Consider the following 15,002-nt stretch of genomic DNA (forward strand, 5'->3'; position numbering starts at 1 on the left):
TAAACATATATATACACATGTAAGTGTATCGTCTCTCCCTCTCAAACGCATACAAGGTCTCTCTCTCTCTCTCTCTCTCTCTCTCTCTCTCTCTCTCTCTCTCTCTCTCTCTCTCTTCCTCTATACCCCATCCCTCTGTCTCTTCTTCTCTCCCTCCATACCCCACTGCAACTGTGTATGCACTTCTATAGAAGTAAGTGAATTTATTTCTTATCTGCAACTTCCTCTTTGATTTTTATCATGTATTCTCTCCCTCCCTCTACCTCTCCCTTCCCCCCATGTTCTCTCCCTCTCTCCCTCTCTCTCCCTCTCTCCCTCTCCCCTCTCCTCTCCCTCTCTTCCTCTCTCTCCCTCTCCCCTCTCCCCTCCCTCTCTCTCCCTCTCCCACCCCCCTCTTCTCTCTCTCCCTCTCTCCCTCTCCCTCTCCCTCTCCTCTCCCTCTCTCTCCCTCTCTCTCTCTCTCTCTCTCTCTCTCTCTCTCTCTCTCTTCCCTCCCCCCTCTTCTCTCTCTCCCTCTCCCTCTCCTCTCCCTCTCTCTCCCTCTCTCTCCCTCTCTCTCTCTCTCTCTCTCTCTCTCTCTCTCTCTCCCCCCTCTTCTCTCCCTCTCTCCCTCCCTCTACCTCTCCCTTCCCCCCATGTTCTCTCTCTCTCTCTCTCTCTCTCTCTCTCTCTCTCTCTCTACCTTCCCTCCCCCCTCTTCTCTCCCTCTCTCCCTCCCTCTACCTCTCCCTTCCCCCCTGTTCTCTCCCTCTCTCCCTCTCCCACCCCCTCTCTCTCTCTCTTCTCTCCCTCTCTCCCTCTCCCTCTCCCACCCCCCTCTTCTCTCTCTCTCTCTCTCTCTCTCTCTCTCTCTCTCTCTCCCTCTCTCTCCCTCTCCCCTCTCCTCTCTCTCTCTCTACCTTCCCTCCCCACTCTTCTCTCTCTCTCTCTCTCTCTCTCTCTCTCTCTCTACCTTCCCTCCCCCCTCTTCTCTCCCTCTCCCTCCCTCTCCCTCTCTCTCCCTCTCCCACCTCTCTCTCTCTCTCTCTCTCTCTCTCTCTCTCTCTCTCTCTCCCTCCCTCTCCTCTCCCTCTCTCCCTCCCTCCCTCTACCTCTCCCTTCCCCCATGTTCTCTCCCTCTCTCCCCTCTCCTCTCCCTCCCTCTCCCCTCTCCTCTCCCTCTCTCCCTCTCTCCCTCTCCCCTCTCCTCTCCCTCTCTCCCTCTCTCTCTCTCTCTCCCTCTCTCCCTCTCTCTCCCTTCCCTCCCCCCTCTTCTCTCCCTCTATCACTCCCTCTACCTCTCCCTTCCCCCCATGTTCTCTCCTCCTCTCCCTCTCTCTCCCTCTCCCACCCCCCCTCTTCTTCCCTCTCTCTCCCTCTCCCCTCTCCTCTCCCTCTCTCCCTCTCCCTTCCTCCATACCCCTTCCATAACTTTTTAAAGGCTTAGTAGCGCATACGCGGTACTTATTACTCATAAGCGGTACTATTCCCATTATTCGATACCCTGGGATAACATTTTTAGGCTTAGTAGTGTGTACGCGCTACTTACCAGCCGAGAATACCGTTGGGCTTGCCAACATTTTATGGCCTAGCAGCGCGTACGCGGTTATCAATGTAGCGCGTACGCGGTTTAGAGACATAGTTTTAGTTGCCCAAGAGCCTCAATGGCCTCAAAAGAAGTTTTTGAGGTCGTTGAAGGCCCCACTTGAACTGTGTTTGCACTTCTATCACTGTTGTATACATAAAAGTAAGTGAATTTTTTATTTTTTGCATGATTTCAAATGATTGAATTGTTGTTTTTATTAGTTTTTTGTTTTTGCATGGTTTCAAATGATTAAATTGTGATTGTTTAATAGTTTGATTCCAAAAAATAGTGATAAGATGCATACTTATGGTTATTTATTTATTTTTGAACTTTTCTTTACATATATATGTAATATGATTCTATTTAGGTCAACCGATCTCAACCATCGGAAAGAACAAGCGAGGAACAATGGAACAACGAGAGGCTCAAAAGGAAAGACAAAGGCAGTGTATGAAGAAATTGCGTGACATAAGAACAATGGGAGAAGAAGGTATGTCAACCTCAACATCTCAATTCAATTTACCAAACGAATATAATGCACCTAATGCAATTGAAGAAGAAACATTTGATAATTTACCGTTTGAACCTAATGCAATTGAAGAAGAAACATTTGATAATTTACTGTTTGAACCTAATGCAATTGAAGAAGATACCGCATTGAATAATCAATTAAATGATGAACATATTACACCTTCTCTACTTGATGAATTGAATGTACATAATGCACTGATATTAACACCTCCTAGAATCATTCATAGGAAACCAAAGTATCTAATTGACATTGATGAGAATATATTAAAGTCAATGCCCAATAAAATGAATGAACGAACTTATAGGAGAATGGTTAAAAGAATATGGCAAAACTATTTTAAAAACTTAAATCAAACCACAAGATGTCAATTAATTGGTCAAATGATTAAAAATTTGAATTTTAGAGAGACAATGAAAATTCTAGGCCTAAGATCATCTGAAAGTAACAGTGAAAGAACTATTGTCAAAAATCTATTTGATGCATATCAATCTATTGGTTCAAAATCACGTAGTAAAGATTCTAATGCTACTTGACGTGTCATTACATCAACCATAATGAGCAAGAAAATAAAAAAAGATTGTTTGATAAGCAAAACAAGTAAGTCATTGAACGTTAGTAGAACAACATTAAGTAAAGCATTAAAGAGGCGAGAATAAATAGAGGAACCTAACAATAATTCTCTTTGGGCATTCTCGGGTAGACTACCACGCAAAGACAAGGTTGTTGTAGATGCACTAAAAACATTAATTGAAAATTTTTGGCATGACAACACAAGAGTATCGCCCAACCAAAGAGATGTTGTTAGAAGGCAAATTGGGTCTAAAAATCGTGAGCCACATGCGAAACACTATTTGGATATGACTCAAACTAAATTTTATGAAAGATTCCTTCAAAAGTTTCCTCAAATAAAAATTTCTCAAAGATTTTTTGAAATGGCAAAACCTTTTTATATTAAGATTAATCATGTACGCACCACGTGTTGTTGTAGGATGCATATTGAATTTTCCATGCATTATGATATTTTTCATCATATTTGTTCTACTTTGCACACTAACGATGTTTTGCAGGATTGCAATATACAAGAACCTCCTAAGTCGGCAAGAGAATTTATTTCAAGTGTGTTATGTAATAGACATGATGGTTGCATTTATTATAAGATGCCTTGTTTGGAAGGCTCTTGTGCTATATGTGGTGGTTTGCAACGTTTACCAAGATGCATACATTTGGAGAGCACACATGAAATTGGTACGAAACTAGTTTCTTTTGGAAAATACAAGACAGTCACATATGGAGTTAAAGATGGAAAAGATTTGAAGAGATGTGAGCTAGTGAAAAATGATATATGTGTAGCTCAATTTATGAAAATGTTTCAAGAGAAACTAGTTTATGAGTACATAATGCGTACACATAGAGCTCAATGGTTAGATGAGCAATTCAAGTTGTGTAAGGACACATTTCCTCTTGGCACCATTGTCTCTATCATTGATTTCACTGAAAATTATACACTACAACCTCAAAATGAAGTTCAATCCATGTATTATCACTCTATACAAGTTTCTATTTTTGTACACATAGCATTCATGCATGCAGATGATAGCACAGAGGAGGATAGAAAGGTTGTAAGAGAGTATCACTTCTACATAAGTGATTATCGTACTCATTCATCGGAGTTTGTACAAGGATGCTTTAAAGTTTTCTATAATAGTTTAAGGGAAAGGAACATACGATGCAAATGACACTTAATATGGTTAGATAATTGCACCGCACAATTCAAGAATGCAAGGATGTTTTATTGGCTGACAAGGATGCATGTGACAAGCGGTGTACAACATTTTTGGAATTTCACTGAGGCTAGACATGGTAAGGGAGAGCATGATGGTGCAGGAGCATGTGTGAAAAGAGCCCTAGCCAGGGAAGAATTGAAGTACGAAGGTGGTGCTGAGTTGGTAGATGCAGAAACAATTGTGCGACGGTGTAAGTCTACGATGGGTCCAAGTAATCTAGGTACGTCATTGGTTCGTAGATATTTTTGGTTGATTACTGAATCTAACATTGAAAACTATCTAGATTGTTGTACAGTTGCAGGATCAAGTGACATGCACTCATTTATGAGTTCAAATTCAAGTTCACTGGTAATTTATACGAGATAGATGGTATGTTTTTGCTCTTCATGCATGTATTGTTTGTGGGAAGAATGTGAATCAGAAGAGTGGGTTGACAAATGGTCTTGTAGACCGTTGGTTCCCATTGATTCATATCAAATTCCCAAAGCACTACAATTGAGCCAGATGGAGACATCAGTGGATTTTGACCATGTATCCGACCTATTGGATTTAGGTGATTTTTTGAGTTAATTTTTTTACTAGTATTCTTTTTGGTTCATTTTGTTGTACATCATACTTTATTTTTGATATTAATTAACACTTTATAAAATGCAGGTCATGTGTATGCAGTTGTTGCAGAAGAGAACAATGAAGAAGGAACAAATTACTATTTGTGTCGTTGTGTTGAGCCTAAAAGAAAATTGACAACCATAATCATTGACGGAGAGGGTATTGAGTACCCAATAGGGTTTGTTGTCGTGACAAGAACATGGCTTCGGAGATACCCTATCAAGAATTCTGGTGTTTGGTTGTTTGAGGACTTTGAAACACACAGACATATTCTTCATTTCTCTAACCTTGTTGTTGCAACAAATATTCATTTGATGAAGTATCGTGGTAGACCTCATAACAAGATTTTATGGAAAGTTCATGAATCTGACCACGAGGCAATACTTGACACAATACAGGTTAGAGCCAATCCTGAAGGCTCACTTGATTGATTCTACGGTTCAAAGTAGAATGATTTTGACAATTTTGTATAAATCATTGACGGATTGTTCTATATTCATTTTTTGTATATATAAATGCCCATGAGCTAATTTTTACATGTTTAGGGGCATAATTTTGTATATATAAGTGGCAATGAGCTGATTTGTACATATGTACATGCCAAATTTTGTATATTAAAATGGCGATGAGCTGAATCTCACATATTGTAATGCCAAATTTTGTATAAAAGACCTTGAGATGATTTGTATATTAAAATGGCGATGAGCTGAATCGCATATATTGTAATGCCAAATTTTGTATAAAAGCCCATGAAATTATTTGTAAGACAATTTTTTGTATAATCAAATAGCCAAGAGTTGATTTGACCATATTTAGAGGCAAATTTTTGAATAATATGTGACAATGTTTTGTGACTATTTTGTGTGTCAATGTTTTGTGACTATGTTTTGAGTATATGTGATGTGTCCCTGGTCAATCATGAGCATTCTTGATTCTTGTATAATCATGGATAATTATTTGAGTCATTATCGGGTCATAGGGGTGATAGATTGAGAGTAGATACAATTTGAGCAAAAATTGTCATTGTTGTCAAAAAAATTGTCAAAAAAGTTGTCAAGCAACTTCTACATTGCGTCGGTAGGGTATGACTCTCGACGTTTTGGTGCTTTGGGATGCATGACAGGGGCATTCCTAGCATAAGCATGCCCACCCGAACGCGCTCGCAATGTCAGTTTGTGTACACGAGGAATAGAATCAATTCTAGCCAATCTTGCAACTTTTCCTCGCAAGCAACTGACGGTTTTTTCAGCAGGCGAAAAAAATGCTACTAATTGAAAATGGTTTCAAGTCGTCGAAAACCGAGATAGGCTATTGTAGAGGAGCATCACGCGACCCCACGGGATCAAACAGATTGATCGTATGTGTTGTGGATTGGAAGAAACAGTTCGTCATATTTTGACAATTTTTTGGACTCAGGGCACTTGAGAGATCTCGCCGGTAGGGTATGACTCTCGATGTTCTGGTGCTTTGGGATGCACAATAGGGGCATTCCTAGCTTAAACATGCCCACCCAGCCGTGCTCGCGATGTCGGTTTGTGCACACGAGGAACAAAATCAATTCTAGCCAATCTTGCAACTTTTCCTTGCAAGCAACTGACGGTTTTTTGAGCAGGCAAAAAAATGCTACTAATTGAAAATGACTTCGAGTCATCAAAAACCGAGATAGGCCATTGTAGAGGAGCTTCACGTGACCCCACGAGATCAAACAGATCGACCGTATGTGTCGTGGATTGGAAGAAACAGTCCGTCAAATTTTGACAATTTTTTGGACTCAGGGCACTTGAGAGATCTCACCAGTAGGGTATGACTCTCGATGTTCTGGTGCTTTGGGATACACGACAGGGGTATGCCTAGCATAAACATGCCCACTCGGACACGCTCGCGATTTCAGTTTGTGCACACGAGGAACAAAATCAATTCTAGCCAATCTTACAACTTTTCCTTGCAAGCAACTGACGGTTTTTTGAGCAGGCGAAAAAATGCTACTAATTGAAAATGGCTTTGAGTCATCAAAAACTGAGATAGGCCATTGTAGAGGAGCCTCACGCGACCCCACGAGATCAAATAGATCGACTGTATGTGTCGTGGATTGGAAGAAATAGTCCGTCAAATTTTGACAATTTTTTGGACTCAGGGCACTTGAGAGATCTCACTGGTAGGGTATGACTCTCGACGTTCTGGTGCTTTGGGATGCACGACAGAGGCATGCCTAGCATAAACATTCCCACCTGCACGCGCTCGCGAAGTCGGTTTGTGTACACGAGGAACATAATCAATTCTAGCCAATCTTGCAACTTTTCCTTGCAAGCAATTGATGGTTTTTTGAGCAGGCAAAAAAATGCTACTAATTGAAAATGGCTTTGAGTCGTCGAAAACCAAGATAGGCCATTGTAGAGGATCCTCACGCAACCCCACGGGATCAAACAGATCGACCGTATGTGTCATGGATTGGAAGAAACAGTCCGTCAAATTTTGATAATTTTTTGGACTCAAGGCACTTGAGAGATGTCACCGGTAGGGTATGACTCTCGACGTTCTAGTGCTTTGGGATGCACAACAGGGGCATACCTAGTGTAAACATGCCCACTCGGACGTGCTCGCGATGTCGGTTTGTGCACACGAGGAACAAAATCAATTCTAGCCAATCTTGCAACTTTTCCTTGCAAGCAACTAATAGTTTTTTGAGCAGGCGAAAAAATGCTACTAATTGAAAATGGCTTTGAGTCATCGAAAACCAAGATAGGCCATTATAGAGGAGCCTCACACGACCCCACGGGATCAAAAAAATTGACCGTATGTGTCGTGGATTGGAAGAAATAGTCCGTCAAATTTTGACAATTTTTTGGACTCAGGGCACTTGAGAGATCTCACTGGTAGGGTATGACTCTCGACGTTTTGGTGCTTTGGGATGCATCACAGGGGCATGCCTAGCGTAAACATGCCCACCCGAATGCACTCGCGATGTCAGTTTGTGTACACGAGGAATAGAATCAATTCTAGCCAATCTTGCAACTTTTCCTTGCAAGCAACTGACAATTTTTTTAGCAGGCGAAAAAATGCTACTAATTGAAAATGGCTTTGAGTCGTCAAAAACCGAGATAGGCCATTGTAGAGGAGCCTCACGCGACCCCATGGGATCAAACAGATCGACTGTATGTGTCGTGGATTGGAAGAAACAGTCTGTCAAATTTTGATAATTTTTTGGACTCAGGGCACTTGAGAGATCTCACCAGTAAGGTATGACTCTCGACGCTCTGGTGCTTTGGGATGCATGACAGGGGCATGCCTAGCATAAACATTCCCACCCGGATGCGCTCGTGATGTTGTTTTGTGCAAACAAGGAACAGAATCAATTCTAGCCAATCTTGCAACTTTTCCTTGCAAGCAACTGACGGTTTTTTGAGCAGGTGAAAAATGCTACTAATTGAAAATGGCTTCGTTTCGTCGAAAACCAAGATAGGACATTATAGAGGAGCCTCACATGATCCCACAAGATCAAACAGATCGACCATATGTGTCGTGGATTGGAAGAAATAGTCTGTCAAATTTTGACAATTTTTTGGACTCAGAGCACTTGAGAGATCTCACCGGTAGGGTATGACTCTTGACGTTATGGTGCTTTGGGATGCATGATAGGGGCATGCCTAGCATAAACCTGCCCACTCGGACGTGCTTGCGATGTCGGTTTGTGCACACGAGGAACAAAATTTGACCATTGCGAGCGTGAGGGTGCTCTCGCACCAAACACATTGTTGTTTAAATTCATATTGTCGATTTTTGTTGTTTATATTCATATTGTTAATTACATATGCAAATATTCATTTAAATTTATAAAAGGGTAGCCACCAAATACAACGAATACACAATAATGAACTGAATACAAGGATTTTTGTAGGTTAATTCAACATTTTAGAAATTTTATCAAATCATATTCCACGATTGCAATGCTTTATATCATATATTTTTGTTGTTTATATTCATATTGTTGATTACATATGCAAATATTCATTTAAATTTATAAAAGGACAACCACAAAATACAATGAATACAAAATAATGAACTCATTACATATTTATTGGATCGAATATCGATATTTATATATATAAAAAAAGGCACGTCTACCAAGTCAATACAAGTACTATAAAAATGTGGCATATGCCATGTCCAAATCGATATACAATAAAAATGTAGACTATATCTACATGTATTGGTCATTCTATGACCAAAAATAACACTATATGATCCTAAACTTCTGGTGGATCATCAAAATCAAGCCTCTTCAGTGTAGTACGCGGCTCTGTAGATGGCTGCAAAACCACAATTCAAAAGCCAAGTTAGAATTCTTTTGTAGAAAATAGTTCACAATTAACATCATAACTATGCATTTAACTTTAATTCCTTTGCAATTGAAATGTAGATTACCTCATTAGCTGATCCAGGAGCTAATGTCTTCGCTCTCCTCTCCTTGTCACTCTTAGGAGTTTTCTTGAAGACATACTTAAATGGATCCACGTTATGGCCGTACCGCAAACAAGTCTATTGTAGATTAAATGTACAATTAATACAATGTACTAACATAAATATATCAAAAACAATTAAAAGCTATAATATAGAGAACAATGACGTACCTATACCTCAGGTGCTTCTCCAATGGACTGACGATGGCTCACCATCGATGTAGAAACGGTCGTTATTACCTATACAAAAAATGTACAAAGATTAAATACAATTAATATAATGATAAGTATTGAAGGTTGAAAACAATTAATTTTACATATCAAACAAAAGTGTACCGGATCCTGATATGCTTCTCCAGTGCAAGGAGGAGGGTTCGCCATTAACGAAATAGGTATGGATATTTTCTGTATGAAAAAAATATAAGATTATAATATATCACAAGTTCACATGTACGCGTGTATATAATCATGAAATCAAGAAAATAAAGTAGAGATACACACCTCCACCCTCTCTTGATTCGCGAGCGAATCAGGTGAATTCAACATATCCATAAAGCTCAATGGCCGTTGTACATGTAAAATAGACAAAAAAACACTAATCAATCTACAAACCCCAACTAATACTTGATTTCAACATTTTCAAACAATTGTACAACTAAAAATGTGTTCGATTACCTTCTTCACACGTTTTGGCGTCTTCGAGATATTATTTTTCTTCAGACGAGCCCTAGACGCGGAGGGGGTGCCCTAAAAATAGAAAATTAACATGAGATATTAGTACAGATAATAAATTAAACATAATTTTAAAAATCTAAAATGAAATGACTTGCATATTCTATCAAAACAATACATAAAAAGAGTTGTACAAAATATGATACCGTATAGACTTGTAGGCCAAAATCGATCGTCGACAGCGTGATGTCATCAATCTGGGACATTTCGTCCCCTGTCAACACCTACAAACCAGAAATTGGACCAAGCATTAAAGATAGTTAGTATATCTTGTATTTTTTTGAATTCAAAGTGTACTATTCTATTTTAACATGTTACAAAATTTATACCTCAGGCGTCGAAGTTGCAGCTATGGTAACTGGGGGAGGTGTATGGGATACTGCTGCTGCATCCTGAAATGCATATTATTTGTCTCAATTTAAATCGATGTATAAATGAAAATTCATTTATGTAATTACAAAATTAAAGTGACTGATAAATAAAATGTTATGAATTCAAATCAACACACCTGTGTCTGTGGCTCATGGGCAAACACCATGTCCATCAACTCATCTGTCAGCGCAACATCCTCAACCGTGTGAGCCTAACATCTACAACTGCAAATCATGCATAGATGATATGAGTATCCATCTCCACCGGCTGCATCATCTATCCCCGAGTAACTGACACACATATGCTCGATGGGCTCTCTGTCGCCCTCTAACGGCTCATCATCCAATACAATAGGGTGTGCTAATGATGTCCCATGCTGGATGATGGCACCAATCAATGTTGTGGCTACCTGAAGAGTCTATAGCTCCATCGACTCTTTCAGCTCTAATGGGATAGCCTGATGCACCTTGGGTTTGGGTGCTAGGGGGTGGCGACTCTCCGCGGCTAATCGCCTACGGGCTCCCGGTCTATCTTGGGTAGAGCCACCACCTCTACCATGAAACTCTCTCATGTCAAAATAATTTGGGCGCACATTGAGCACAAACTCACAATATATTTTTCTCAAAAAATATAATGGCACCTCATAATTATTACAAGGTGGATCGTCAAAGACCATCCACCACCTCTGCCAAAAAAGATTCTTCATCTGCACATTGGTACACCAATGTATGGGAAATCTCTTTGCATTAGGAGGTAACGACTGACCAGTTTTGGGGTCAACAAAAAGGGCACATATTTATTGTTTAGAAATATTTTTGTTTTTAACTCCATCGTATGATAGCCCATTGGCATAGAATTGACGACACCTATCCCTAAAGCTTCCCCATTTGGTAATTTCTCTGGAAATAGCTATGGCACCACTAGCTAATGTTTCTAGGCTAGTGGCGAGGGATTGATGATGGTCAAGCTCAGAATTTTTCAATTTTACAATCAGTCTATTGATTTTGGATGTATTTTGCCCTAACTAATTAATTAATTCTTCCTATGTTTCAGCTATGCGGTCAAAAGGAGGAATTGGGGGTTGTTCTTGTGTGTTTTTAGGAGGTGCATTTGGTTGTTCTTGTGGGTTTTCAGGAGGTGCATTTGGTTGTTCTTATTCTAGATTAGAAGAATCTGGTTTTTGAAACAAAAAATGAAAAAACCTAATCAAAATTAATGAAATTAAATTCAAAATGTAAAACAAATTGCATAAACCAGAAAGAAAGAGAAAAATAAACAAAAACTAACTTTGATCCATAGCTTGGAGGACAAATTTAACACCCCGTTCGTGGTTTAGGTTAGAAAATGGGAAAAAAACAAACTAAAAAATGTGCTTTTCGGGTAAATGAGGACCCAGTTTTTTTAAAAAACTTTTTTTATCAGGCATTGCGTACGCGATTTTACTAGGATTATTAGCGTGTACGCGCTCATTTTCCTATAAGAAACACATACGTGCTAATTTTCCTAGCCGTAGCGCGTACGCGCTCAATTTCCTAAACTCAGCACGTACGGGCTACCTTTTCTAGGCTCGAGAAGAACAAACCTAAGCACGTATGTGGGAATTTTAAATTTTAAAACCGCGTATGCGTTGCCTGTTTTTCCAAGTTTTTTTTGGGTGGTGTCCACTTTTTTGACCACCATCTTTGTGCACACACCCTTGTTTAACCTTAAACTATTTTTTCTAATAATACCTTCATATAGAAAAATTATTTAATCAAAAAATATAATTTTATTACTACCATTCACAATCCATAATTATTATTTTGTAATTTCTTTCTTCCACTCTCTTTTGGTTAAAAACATTTACTTTTTTTTTTATGTGTGCTTAAGTTTTGTTTTTGGGGGGAGCAAAATGGCAGCGTTTGAAGGCAGCAGGATCGGCAGTGGCGATAGGAGCAGGGTTACCGATGTGCGAAGCTCTGGCACTCAAGCCGCGAAGCTTGGATCATGGAGCGATGAAGCAGATATTGCCTTCCCCATTGAAACGGGTAGATTGCAACCCACTCAGAAACCGGTCAATTATGGGAATGCAGACATGTTCCATGGTAACAGTTATCCTAGATCATGGATGAATTCTGGAAATCCGTATTCAAGTGGCAACGAGTGCCCTATTGACCCACATAAATGGAAGGAAAATGGTTTCATTTGGAATAACAAAGGTTGGTTTCACAAAGCCAAGCATCCTGCTTCCGAGTTCCCCCGAAACTGGCATCCATCGCCTGTATCTAGCATCCCCGACGTGGCAATTGAGAGAGGCAATCCTCACTCTGAACCCTATCTAGTCCCTTCGAAAGCTCATGGTAATTTTCAAATGCGGAATGGGAGATTCTGGCAAGATAACTCAAGGGCAGACCATGCCAGGTTTTGGAGATCTAACTTCCATCCTAAAAATCAGAACCCTTGGTCAGAACGAGAGAGAAACCTTGACTTCCGAAGACGGACCTTCCTCCCTAATCGACCCTATCATCCTAAACCGGTAAGAAAAACTTCAAGACCTACCATCTTTTTGGATGAAAATAAAATTAATTCTGCTAGGTCGAGTTTGCTTGAGTTTTGCCTTTTCATCAAGTGGGGTGGTGGAAAATGGGTTAAGGACAACTTAGAATCCCGGTGTAGAGCACAATGGGGAGAGGATATTAACATCAATATTCTCCCAAATGATTTCTTTATGATTGAATTTATGAGAAATGAGGAGAAATAGAAAGCTAAAAACAAAGGTCGATATATACTAGATGGCATTGAAGTTCACATCATTGATTGGCAGCCCAATTTCAATCCCCAAACTCATGTATTACCAGACAGCAAGGTATGGATAAGATTCTACAACTGTCCCTTGGATTACTAGCACATTGATGTCATTAAGGATATATGCAAAAACCTTGGCACATTTATATCAGTTGATGATATTTTGGAGGATAAATTGTGGGGAAGTTTCCTCAGAATTTGCATTAGCATAGATCAAATCACCAAGATCCCCAATGAAGTCAAAATTATTGGTGTTTGGAAGATCTGGATCCAAAAGATTGATAGAGAAGATCAGTTGCATATTTTTCCTAAATGCTTCTCCTTGGATCACACCGGCATAGGTTGTGATGTTTTGGCTACGATACAGAGAAGTTATTCCTATATGCAATTTCCTATTGAAGAAAATCTACTACCGGAACCTCCTATCTCCACTGATACCAGGGAGGATTTTTGCAATGAAACTCTTGATAATGAGAATATTCCATTGATTGAGGCAACTCCTTTGAACATAGCTCCTCCCTCCTCTGGTCAAAGTGAGAGCCAACAAGATCTTCTCATGCTTCTGGAAAAGACTAAAACCTTACAGGCAGATATTGAATCCAAATTAGCGGATTCGCTACCATCCTCTCCTCTTGTGCCTAGGAATCAGCTGGTAATTGAAGATTGCAAAATTCACACTCAAGGTATGGAGGCTAGTACTCTGGGGGAGATGGGAGGTAAGATTTTCTCCTCGCTAGGTATTGAATTGGAAGATGGTGAAATTGAGTCTTCCTCCTTGGAGGGGGATGAAGACTTTGAACTTGACTCTGATCTTATATTGGAGGATACTACAAAGGTTTTGGGAAGTCGGATTCAACTATTGACAAACCAAATTTTAAGCCAAAAGGTGTGCGGGGGCGCAAGTCAAAAAAAATTATGCTAGCAATGGCTGGTGCTGCTAGTGGTCAATCCAAACTTAATTTAGGGAAGGGAAATGCCCTTCCCCAGGAGCAATGAAACTCTTATCTTGGAATGTCAGGATGGCACTTGATTAAGCACCAGATAGATGACACCAAAGGAGATAGTTGGCTACTACAAGAAACTAAATGGAGTAAGGCTGAGATTGATACAAAAATGAGAGTTTGGAGACAGTGGAATGGTCTGTTTAGGCCATCGGATGGAGCCTCTGATGGCTTAGGAATCATTTGGAATCCCATGAATGTTAGGATCTCTCTTGTTGGAGAAAATAAGTATTGGCAACATTGCCTAGTAACTATCCTTGGACGGAATGAGAATTTCAATCTTTTTAATGTGTACGGACCATCTTCTGTTGGTGATAAACGTGCTCTCTAGGATCTCTTAACCATCAAACTTAACAGTATTACCGATGGCAGTTGTGTGGTAGCTGGAGACTTCAATGCGATCCTTTCCGACATTGAGAAAAGTGGGGGTATTCAAAGGACTGGCATGACCTAGAAGGACTTTGTGGAATTTGTTGAGAAGAATCACCTACTAGACATTGTTCCTAAAAATGGAGTTTTCACATGGACAAACAGGAGATCAGGTTTTACTAATATTGCTGAATGGCTAGACCGGTTTCTTGTTACTAGTGATTGGCTAGGACAAAATCTAGCATTAGAGTCATTGATTCTCCTGCTTATTGGATCAGATCACTACCCAATCTGTCTAGAGGTTGCCATGGGACAAGTGGAGGGAGGCACTCCTTTCTGGTTTGAGAAAATGTGGTTCAGAGTGCCTGAGCTATATGATCTTATATCTGTTTGGTGGAATGAACCAGTTCTAGGGAACCATTCGAGATTATTCATACTCAATAAGAAACTCAAGTATATTAAGGTTAAGATCAAAGAATGGAATAGGAGCCATTTCAAGAATATTAATATGGAGAAATTAAGAATTAAGGTTGAGTTGGAAGAAATAACCAATTCTGTTATTACTTCAAGAATGAATGAGGATTTATTTAACAAAGAAAATACTCTCATATCTGATCTAAATGAAATCCTTCGGTGCGAGGAAATTCATTGGCATAAAAAATCAAGGGATTTATGGCTAAAGGAAGGTGACAGAAACACCAAATTCTTCCATTGATCAGCCATTGCCATTCGCAATAGAAACAGAATATCGGAGATTATGAGACCGGATGGAAACACCGTTAGGAACTATGAGGATAT

This window comes from Cryptomeria japonica, chromosome 2, assembly GCF_030272615.1.
Source record: "Cryptomeria japonica chromosome 2, Sugi_1.0, whole genome shotgun sequence".
Lineage (NCBI taxonomy): Eukaryota > Viridiplantae > Streptophyta > Pinopsida > Cupressales > Cupressaceae > Cryptomeria > Cryptomeria japonica.